General features: G+C 41.1%; 1 non-coding gene across 1 annotated transcript; it reads right to left on the bottom strand.

The window, feature by feature from the left end:
* Positions 1–503: 503 nt before the first annotated feature.
* Positions 504–607, bottom strand: LOC148553624 (small nucleolar RNA R71). Its single transcript, XR_015892567.1, has one exon. It is a non-coding gene; the product is annotated as a small nucleolar RNA R71 (small nucleolar RNA).
* Between the last annotated feature and the right edge of the window lie 8,043 nt (positions 608–8,650).

The following is an 8,650-nucleotide window of genomic DNA, read 5'->3' as shown; positions in this document are numbered from 1 at the left end:
TTGGTGCTGAAGAAGAAGAGGAACAGTTTGAGGAATACTTTGAACCAAACATGGAAGAAAACATGGAAAATCATCATGAAGAAGAGACTCACAACCATGGCAGAGGAGGTGGAGCAAATCATGCTGGGGAGGATAGAAGAGTTTTGGGCTCTTACATTAATCCAAACCCAGGCAATTGTGGAAGTAGCATCCAAAAGCCAACAATCCATGCCAACAACTTTGAACTTAAACCACAGCTCATCACCCTTGTTCAGAACAACTGTTCGTTTGGAGGAGGTGTTCAAGAAGATCCCAACCAACATTTGACCACCTTCCTGAGAATATGTGACACAGTGAAATCTAATGGTGTTCATCCTGATGCCTATAGATTGCTCTTATTTCCCTTCTCACTCAGAGACAAGGCAGCCAAGTGGCTGGAATCCTTCCCAAGGGAGAGCTTAACAACTTGGGAGGATGTGGTGAACAAATTCTTAGCAAGATTCTACCCTCCTCAACGAATCAATAGGCTGAGAGCTGAGGTTCAAACCTTCAGGCAACAGGATGGTGAGACTTTGTATGAAGCATGGGAGAGGTTCAAAGACTTAACAAGGAGGTGTCCACCTGACATGTTCAACGAATGGGTCCAGCTGCACATTTTCTATGAAGGGCTCTCTTATGAGTCAAAGAAGGCAGTAGACCATTCATCTGGAGGGTCCTTGAACAAGAAGAAGACCATTGAGGAAGCCATAGATGTTATTGAAACAGTAGCAGAAAACGACTACTTCTATGCTTCCGAAAGAGGGAACACAAGAGGAGTGATGGAGCTAAACAATGTAGACGCTCTGTTGGCCCAAAACAAGCTCATTACCCAGCAGCTGGCTGACTTCACCAAGAAGATGGAGATGAACCAAGTAGCAGCAATCTCCACTTCATCAACAACACAAGAAGGAGTAAACCAAGAAGCAGAAGGGAGTCAGGAGCAAGCCAACTACATTGGGAATTCACCAAGGAAAAACTATGATCCATACTCCAAGACCTACAACCCTGGATGGAGAAATCACCCGAACTTTGGGTGGGGAAGTGAGCAAGATCAAAACCAAGACCAGAGACGTTACAACTCCAACAACAATGCAGCTTACCAACAATTCACCCAGAGGACATCTCAACAGCCCCACAACAACAACTATCCACATACTTATCAAAACCAAAACAGCACATCTGCTCCGAACCACTCATCAATTGATGACAGGCTCTCTAAGATTGAAGCCTTACTTGAAGGAATAAGCCAAGAGATTCAAGAAAATAAAGTGTTCAAAGAGGAGGTGCGAGCCAATATTAAGAACCAGGGAGAAACCATTAGGAAGATGGAATTCCAGGTGGGATATTTAGCTGAGAATATTCCCAAACCTACTGATAGCTTCCCAAGTGACACTGAGAAAAACCCCAAGGGAGAAGCAAAGAAAGTAAGATGGGAAGATTGCAAAATGGTCACTACAAGTGATTAAGAGATTGAAGACAAGCAGGGCAAAATGTGCAAACAACCTGAAGACAACTCAACAAAGGAGGAGGATAGAGATCACAAAGAACCAGAAATCTCACAACAAGAGCTGCTGAAGCTCTATGCACCATTCCCTCAACTGCTCAATGGTGCTGTGGGAAAAAGAATATACTCAAGGTTCCTAGACTTGTTTGCATCTCTGCATGTTAACATACCATTCATCAAGGCAATTCAACAAATGCCTACATTCATCAAATATATGAAGGAACTTCTTCCCAGGAAAAGCTCACTTAAGGGAGGGCAGACTATAGTGATGAACAAGGAATGTAGTGCCCTTATTCAACCTGAGTTACCTACAAAAAGAAGAGACCCAGGAAGTTTTCATATCCCTTGTGCCATAGGTGAAACTATGTTCGACAGAGCACTATGTGATCTAGGGGCCAGCATCAACTTACTGCCCTTATCCCTGGTGAAGAGGCTGCAGATCAATGAGATAATGCCCACAGATGTCATATCAGACTGGCTGACAAAACTCAAAAGCAAGCAATAGGAGTGGTGGAAAATGTGTTGCTAAAAGTTGGGAAGTACTTTCTCCCAACAGATTTTGTCATTCTGGACATGGAAGAAAGTCACACTCATCCAATCATATTGGGAAGACAATTCCTGGCTACAGCCAGAGCACTTATTGATCTAGAGAAAGGGGAGCTAATATTGAGAATCCATGATGAACGACTCAGCTTCAATGTTTTCAAACTCTCACAAGAAACAGATCAAGAGGACAAGGAACTGAGCACAAATGATAAAGAGACACTGAAGGAGGAAACAAGCACTGAAGCACAGCCAGTTCATTCTGAGATCCCCTTAACTGACAAATAAGGAAAACAGCAATTGCCACAGCTCAAGAAAAAGTTGGAGGAACCCAAACCTCTAAAGGCAGGTGAAGACAGCATCATAACTCCTTGGAGAAAAGAGGTCACCAAGGGGAAGGCAACCTCAAAAGAAACAAAGAAGAAGGTACCAAGGAGATGGAGGAACAAGAAGATCCCTACGGAAGACTTCTCTCCAGGGGATAGAGTTGTCTCAGCTTACTTCCCAGATATCCCCCCTAATCTCCCTACTGTACCATCTCAATTACCCAAGGTCTTCACTATCAACAGAGTTCTTTCCCTGGAACATATGGAGATCATTGATCCAACCAATGGATACAAGTCCACAGCAAGATGGGAGGACTTTAAGCACTACCAACCACCATGATGAAGGAAAAACGTCAAGCTAGTGACGCTAAAGAAGCGCTTCATGGGAGGCAACCCATGTTTTATATGCTTTCAAATGATAATGAATAAGTCAATCTTTATGAGTTTCAATCCAAACTTAACAAACAATTGGTGAAAATCTTCTTATGCAGAATATAGTGAGGAACAAGTTTGGTGTTCAAAGCAAACCAAGTTGCATGCTAGTCTTGGGAGCTTTGAACACAAAACTTTCATCACAGTGCTTCAAACTAAGTTTGGTGTCACCCCATGGTGCCACCAAAATGCATATAAGGAACCACCAATAGTTAGTTAGTTAGTTGAAATTCATAAACAAACAATCAAATCTTTTCTTTCATTTTATTCTAGCCGTAGAGTTTAAGTTTTTTTTATAATATTAATTTCCTTATTTCGAATCTTTATAGAAAAGGAAAAGAAGCATAAAAAGGGATTGATTGGACAATTAAATGAAGGAGATTCAGCCACTTAAAGAAGAGGGGTTACACACTTGTTCTAAAGAGGGAATACGTTGGAAAATGTTGCCATGCAACATTGAAAAAAAAGGGAACATTGTCACTAACGTTGGCCTATGGTGCTAAGTACCACGTTAACTCCCACGTTAACTTGGTTAACATGGGAACTAACGAAGAAGATGAAGAGTTGTCGACAACGTTAGTGACACTCAACATTGTCACTAACGTTGAAGCAACCACACAACCCCCAAGAGTCACGTTAACTTCCACGTTAACTTGGTTAACGTGGAAGCTAATGATGAGAAATGAAGGATGAGCCAACATTAGTGACACTCAACATTGTCACTAACGTTGGGATGGCTAAAAGATGGCCACGTTAGAAGCCACGTTAACCTAGTTAACGTGGACTCTAACGTGAGACCTAGGGGCACATTGGAACGTTAGTGACAATGTTGAAAATCACTAACGTTCTCGAAGGATGGCAAAGACCACGTTAGAAGCCACGTTAACCTAGTTAACGTGAGCCTTAACGTGAAGCAAGAAGGGGCACACTGGAACGTTAGTGACAATGTTGAGTGTCACTAACATTCTCGAAGGTTGACAAGGCAACGTTAAAAGCCACGTTAACCTAGTTAACGTGGGTTTTAACGTGAGGCAAAAGGGGTGCATTGAAACGTTAGTGACAATGTTAAGTGTCACTAACGTTCCCGAACTTGGACTTTCACTAAATGATTAACACTCCTTATGCCCTGAGCTTAAGTCTCTGCCCACTCCGCACTTTCTCTCTGCAAGTAAAGCCAAGCCCAAATAAAGAAAGGAACTGCTTCAAACTCAAGATCCAAAGGCCCAAGACTTGAAGAGTGAACTAGAAGCTGAGAAGAGTAGTATATATAGGAGTAGCTTTGAATTGTAAAAGAGTTCTGGAGGCTGAAGAATTACTCTCTGTATTTACTTTCTTGGCAATTTCTAGTTTTATGATGTATTCTCCATCTTTGTTTTCATCTTCAAGAGCTATGAACAACTAAACCCTTTTCATTGGGTTAGGGAGCTCTGTTGTAATTTGATGGATCAATACTAATTTTCATTGTTCTTCTTCTATCTTTCCTCTTGATTTTACTTGAAAGCTTTCGATCTTCGTCCAATTGAGTAGTTATCTTGGAAGAGAAGCTATTCAAACTTGGATCTCTTTTGAACCTTGGAAGAGGAATGAAGAGATCAAGCTAGAAATGCTTTCTCATGCTAGACCAAATTGGGTTTGGATGGGTATGTGACTGTAACCCTCTCAATAGTTGGTTTGGGAAATGCATGTGGTATAATCAGTGACCATACTTCATCTCTTCTCATGAGCAATTGACCAAGGAATTGGCTATTGATCAAGATTTGAGAGATTGAATTGCAAGGAATTGTAATTCAATCACTTAAGATTGCCAAGGAGATCAATGAGTGCATTGATTGAGGAAGTGATGAAAATGAACTTGATCCGGAGAATTGCAACATCTCCTAAGCCCAATGAACTCCCCGTTTATAATCTTACCCATTCTCTTTAATTTCTGCGATTTACTTTTATGAGCAAATCCCCCATTCCCATTTACAATTCTGCAATTTATTTTCAGTCATTTACTTCCAGTCCTTTAATTCTAGCATTTACTTTTCTGTTATTTACATTCCCGCCATTTTATTTTCTGCAACTCTCAACCCAAATTCTGGATTCGCTCAACTAGAACATTCTTCTAATTAAAGTTGCTTGATCAATCAATCCCTGTGGGATTCGACCTCACTCTATTGTGAGTTTTTACTTGACGACAACTTCGGTACACTTGCCGAAGGGAGATTTGTTGAGAGACAAGTTTTCCACGCATCACTTGAACCAGCACACATAGACTTAACAACTGAAAATGCTAAAGACAGAATTGAAAATTCCTAAGCTACTATGGAAGCATGTTTTATTTCATACATGATTTTCCTTATTTAGACTTTAAAAAAATAAAACGAATTGGGAACTCCACCACCTTTTACTCATGGGGCTGCCCATGCTCTCTCTCTTGTTTGTCCTCTTTGTGTCCTTCTTGAGTGCTTAAACCCCCGTTTTCCTTGCTCTTTCCAATCAACTTTTTCTAGAAGCCAACATCTTCCATCTTCTTTTTCAATGTTTTTTTCTTTTGTTTCACCTTCCTTTCCTCTTGTTCTGTTAGATCTTTTTGGACTGTATCATACCTGGGGATTGCAGAGTGCAAATTATGCATATGCCCAGACATATAGTTCAACTTGGCTTGAGTGTTTATGTTGAATTCTTCCCTATGTAGTTGCCTTCCTTCATTAAGCACGCTGAACTCGTTGAATGCCTTCATCTAAGCTAGCTGACGTTCGTTGAGCTCTTGAAGGCGTTTATCTTGACGCTTTTGCCTTTCAGTCACTTGATTGATGGCTTGAGTGAGCTGGGAGTAGTGTTCCTGTTGCTACTCCATTTGTTGTTTCTGCCACTCTCCTTGTTGATTCATCCAGTTAGCAAGTAATTCTTCCTGACGATCCATCTGTTGGGATTGAAAGTGTAGTTGTTGCTCTTGTCCTTCCATATATCTCCTTGCCAAGTCCTCAATGGCTCCTTGAATGTGAACCAGATTTATATTGGTTGGATCATAGTACTCTTCTTGCTGGTATTCTTCTTGATGAGGTCCTTCTTGTGATGTTCTTTTCCCTATCTGAGGCCTTCTTTGTTGTTGGGCGGGTGCCACATAAGTTATACGCTGGAGCATAACTAACCTCCCAGGGTTTACCCAATGTGGATTGCTGTCTTCGAAGACCACATTGGCTTTCTTACATAGTCTCACGATGGTGCTGGGATACAAAAGCCGAGCACTCGGATCACTCTTTTCGGCTGCCTCTTGGATTCCCTCCACTATAATTTCATGTACATTGATGTCCCCACCGCTCATAATGCAATGTAGCATGGTAGCTCGAGCAATGTTGACCTGAGGCTGGAAGGATAGATCTTCTCACGAGTTCAAACCATCCCTTGGCTTCCGGGATGAGATCTCCTCTTCTGATGAACCGTGGCCTCTTATCCAAATACCTTTCCCAATCTGATCCTATGACACACGTCATTCACAATTTCTTCAAGTTCATCATTGTCGGGGCAATTACTTATTCTTGCTTGATAGCTTGGCTTGTCAGAGGGTTGTGATCTCAGACGAAGAGTCCTTATTATAGCGTTGGGACTGAAGTCCACCTCTGTTCCTCTCACGTAGCTTTTGAAGGTGGGAGCCTTGGTATTGTCTTCTCTGGCTACATTGGCATAGAACTCTTTAATGAGATTTGCATTTATCTTTGTTTCTGGATTCGTAAGCTCTTGCCAACCCCTCTGTTCAATCTTTTCTCCAATCTGCGGGCATTCATCATAGTTGAATTGGAATGTTAGCTCTGGCAATACTTTCTTGTATTTTATACGTTCGAACTGAAGCTCATGGAAAGCGGTCTTGAATCTTCCTTTATCAAAAGGATTGCTCTCCACTGGTGCCTTTCCCTTTCGCCTTTTGGAGCTTGATGATGCCATAAGTGACTTTTGATGTGTGAAGGTGTTGAAGAGTGTGGATAGATGATGGAATTTGGCCTCGTTAGGATAGGGTGTAATTAAGGGAGTGGGTGAGAGTGCTTTCGGTGGGGTAAGAGGTGTTGAGTTCCGAAAGTGAGAAGTACAAAGAAAAAGGAATTGGAATGTAAAGAGGTACGGACTAGGAACCACTTATATATAAAAGTGGTGAGTGAATGAAAGGTGTGGATTGATGGTGTAGGCGTAAGATGAACGGATGGGGTTTAGCATGGGATGGACACAAGGATCATCACTTTTATGATGGGGTTGGTTCGGTCTCCAAGGGTATTATTCTTCCAATGTTGCATGGAAACATTTCCCAATGCATTCTCCTTGAAGACATGTGTATAGTCTCCATTTTTGAAGTGGCCGAACACTCCTTCTTCAATTGTCCTATCAATTTCTTCCAATCTTACTTTCATTTCCCCTACAAAAAAAAGAATGCAATTAATAAACTTTTTGGATAATGGCGGCAAAATTTAAAAAGAAAGAATAACTACTTTTTAAAATTTTTGTTTTTTTAAATAACTAAGTGCTATTCATGAATGCAAACCAACTAACTATTTAATTATCCATGTATGCAACATTGGTGACACCAAACTTAGTTTGTGGCCATGTGGTGTAAAAAGATTTGTTCAAGGTTCTAAGAGTGACATGATATGAGTTGCAATTATGTTCTCTTAGTGTGCTTTGAACACTGGTGCACGAAATTGTGATCTCATGCAATGGCGCTAGAAACTCTGTACGCACGTCTTAATAAATCATTTTTCATTCACAACTTCGATACAACGAACCAGCAAGTGCACTGGGTCGTCCAAGTAATAAACCTTACGTGAGTAAGGGTCGATCCCACGGAGATTGTTGGTATGAAGCAAGCTATGGTCACCTTGTAAATCTCAGTCAGGCAGATATCAAAAGGTTATGGAGTTTTCGAAATTAAATAATAAGTAAACATAAAATAAGGATAGAAACACTTATGTAATTCATTGGTGAGAATTTCAGATAAGCGTATAGAGATGCTTTCGTTCCTCTGAACCTCTGCTTTCCTGCTGTCTCCATCCAATCAGTCTTACTCCTTTCCATGGCTGGCTTTATGTAAGGACATCACCGTTGTCAATGGCTACTTTTAATCCTCTCTGGAAAATGGTCCGATGCGCTGTCACTGCATGGCTAATCGTCTGGAGGCATCACCCTTGTCAATGGCTGCATCCCATCCTCTTGTGAAAATGGTCCAAATGCTCTGTCATAGCACGGCTAATCATCTGAGGTTCTCGATCATACTGGAATAGGATTCACCCTCCTTTTGCGTCTGTCACTACGCCCAGCACTCGCGAGTTTGAAGTTTGTCATAGTCATTCAATCCCAGAGTCCTACTCAGAATACCACAGACAAGGTTTACACTTTCCGGACTCTCATGAATGCCGCCATCAATCTAGCTTATACCACGAAGATTCTGATTAAGAGATCCAAGAGATACTCATTCAATCTAAGGTAGAACGGAAGTGGTTGTCAGGCACGCGTTCATAGGGAATGATGATAATTGTCACGTTCATCACATTCAGGTTGAAGTGTGAATGAATATCTTAGAAGCGGAATAAGTTGAATTGAATAGAAAAACAGTAGTACTTTGCATTAATCTTTGAGGAACAGCAGAGCTCCACACCTTAATCTATGGAGTGTAGAAACTCTACCGTTGAAAATACATAAGTGAAAGGTTTAGGCATGGCCGAATGGCCAGCCCCCAAAACGTGATCAAAGATGATCCGAAAATCATAAGATGTCTAATACAATAGTAAAAAGTCCTATTTATACTAAACTAGTTACTAGGGTTTACAGAAATAAGTAATTGATGCATAAATCTACT

This window comes from Arachis ipaensis, chromosome B7 (genome assembly GCF_059453495.1).
Source record: "Arachis ipaensis isolate K30076 ecotype BB chromosome B7, ASM5945349v1, whole genome shotgun sequence".
Taxonomy (NCBI): Eukaryota; Viridiplantae; Streptophyta; class Magnoliopsida; order Fabales; family Fabaceae; genus Arachis; species Arachis ipaensis.
Note: the sequence above shows the minus strand (reverse complement) of the source record. Positions and strands in the feature narration are given on the sequence as shown.